This window comes from Zalophus californianus, chromosome 16 (assembly GCF_009762305.2).
Source record: "Zalophus californianus isolate mZalCal1 chromosome 16, mZalCal1.pri.v2, whole genome shotgun sequence".
Classification (NCBI taxonomy): domain Eukaryota; kingdom Metazoa; phylum Chordata; class Mammalia; order Carnivora; family Otariidae; genus Zalophus; species Zalophus californianus.
Window position 1 is genome coordinate 5,129,620 of NC_045610.1, and position 2,691 is coordinate 5,132,310.

At 50.1% G+C, this 2,691-nt stretch overlaps 1 non-coding gene across 1 annotated transcript; it reads left to right on the plus strand.

The window, feature by feature from the left end:
* The first annotated feature begins 300 nt into the window (after positions 1-300).
* Positions 301-373, plus strand: TRNAE-CUC. The gene has a single exon. It is a non-coding gene; the product is annotated as a tRNA-Glu (tRNA).
* The last annotated feature ends 2,318 nt before the right edge of the window (positions 374-2,691 follow it).

Sequence of the window (2,691 nt, forward strand, 5' to 3'; positions counted from 1 at the left end):
TTCAATGATAACAGCCAGAGCATATTTATTTAAGGATTTGGAAAAGCTCGATAATATTTTAATTAATTACAATGATAAATTATTAATTAATTAATAAAAATTAATGAGTGATTTGTATTGTGGTAAGAACACTTAACATGAGGTTTACCCTCATAACAAATGTTTATACGCACAACACAGTATTGTTAACTGACAGCGCAATGTTGTGAGCAGCTCTGTAGAACGTACTCGTCTTGCGTAACTGAAATGTTATGATCTTTTATTTACAAACTTTATTTGGAAGCTACTACATATCAGGGCGCCTGGCTGGCTCAGTCAGAAGAGCACTGGACTCTCGCTCTCAGAGTCGTGAGTTCGAGCCCCACGTTAGGCGTAGAGATTACATAAATAAATATATTTTTTAAAGCTATTACGTATCATAAGAAGTTACAAAAAATAAAAGCAATAGGAACCAAAGAAAAGAGGAAGAAGTAAAAACTAAAAATAGATACTGAATTGAAAAAAAAAGAGAGAATCAAGAGAAGGAATGTTATTTTTCCAAAATCAGGAAAGCAATGAGAAGACAGCAGAGAACCTAAGCACAATATATGAGAGCTTAGTATGTAATACGTAGTATATAGTATGTGGTACATAGCATAGACTACTTAGTATAGTATATGTGTAACATAGGACTGTAGTCGGTCTGAAGAGTCGCATTCCTGAGTGGGTTCGAAGTTGTGTTGGTATAGACCAGCACTGCCCAGTAGAACTTTCTGCCATGAAGGAGATGCTCTATAATCTCTGTTGTCCAATATGGTAGCAACTAAGCTCGTGTGGCGATTGAGCATCTGAAATGTGGCTAGTGTGGCCGAGTAACTGAATGTTGAGTTATACTAAATTGTAGTTAACCTAAATTTAAATGTGAACAGCCAGATGTGGCTACCCTATTGGATAGCACCCATTCATTTCTTGAAAGACTTGGACCTTTCCCATTTGACAGGTCCCAACTGGCCTTCTTGAGCTCCCTGGGCCTCCAAAGAAGGTGCTTTGGCCCTTAGGATCAAGAGACCCAGCTTCAAGGCTGATTCTGCCCCCTCTTAGCCAAGGGACCAGTGTCCAGCCCCCTCTTAGCCAAGGGATCAGTGTCCAGCCCTGGAGCTTACACACTGCCCTGGAGCCCATGGGCTCTGAGAAGCTACTGGGCTCTCCCCCAGTGATGATGTCTAAGGGCAGACAGGTGGTTCCTGGAGGTAGAAGTTGGGGAAGCAGAAGGAGGGAAGACTAGGGAACCAAGGGGACCAATGTCTTTGCTCAGACCCATCTATAGTGGCATCTACAGAGCAGGTTGTTGCCTACACAGCCAGGGGTCGACCCTCAGCTTCCCTGGGCAGGAGGCCCAGGGCTCGGAACACTTGGCCTACTTGGCCTTGCACTGGGTTCTTTGGGACCTGTTCTCTTCAACCCACAAAGAGTTGTGGAATATCTCTTCCCGGGCCCTAAGTGCTTTGTCCTCACCAAGCCAAACTGCTGCTTTTCCTTGCTGGAGAAGGAAGGAGGCTGAGAAACGGGGGTAGGATGATGGTGGAGGTTGAAGCAGACGTCCCCCTTGCTCCCTCGTCCATCTGTACAGGACTGCTTATAACCACGGGCAAGTCGGAATTTCCATTTCTTCATCTGTAGGACAGGAAGTAAGATCTATCCTCATGACTCCTGCACAGGGTAGTTGTCAGGACAAACCACCACCATTCACTTAACAAGCACAGAGTTCTTCAATGAGAGGATGCACTCCAGGTAAAGCTGAGTGAGTCAGCAAGGCCAGTCGGTGACCCCGGGGTACGTCAAGGAAGACTTCCTGGAAGAGGCGATGCTTGAGCTAGGTAGGAGTCAGCTAGATGGAAGAGGGGATCAGAATAGTGTCGGCCCAGGAAGGAGCGTGTGGAGAGATGCAGAGGCATGATGCTGTGAGAGGTGCCAAGCTGTGGGTCTGGGGTGCAGGGAGAGTGGCAGGGAAGTCCGCAAGTCTGGGGTTAGGAGCGGGACTCGCCAGGAAGGCCTCAGCTGAATGGAGGAGTGTGGGCTCCATCTCGCTTAGGATGGGAGCAGGTCACGGTTCAGGGGCAGGGCCAGGAGTGGTGACAGGGTCAGAGGCAGCTTTTTGAAAGATGCTCTGGCTGCAATATGGAGAATGGATTGCAGCAGGACAAGCCTGAATGAGGACGCTGGTGACCTAACCCAGGGGCACAGGGGCTGGAGAAAGGGAGGGCCTGGAGGGGATTAGGAGACAGATTGGGTGTAGGGGTGTGGGAGAGGGAGGACTGATTGGTGCTGTTACCCTCCGCTGACACGCACATGGACCCGGAGGAGGCAGTGCGGGGGGGGGGGGGGGGGACACACGGTGACTTCTGACTCCGGTCAGCGTGGCCGTCTGGGTTGGGATGTGCTATCTGGGGCTCAGCACGGGTGTCAACAGCAGCGGCCGACTTGGGTGACGTTAACGGAAGCCGGGGCTCGGGCGCAGGAAGCGGGGCAGCTGGGGGTGACCGACGCAGAGGAATGGAGGGCTGAATGGGCACAAGGAGATCGGGGATCCTGGACAGGCAGGTGTGGTCAAGGAGCAGCGAGAACAGTAGAAGGTTGAGCCGAAGGAGAGGCACCACCCAACAAGGCTACAGGCCAACAGTGTGGCACCCCCTCCCCACCAGGTCCCCTTTG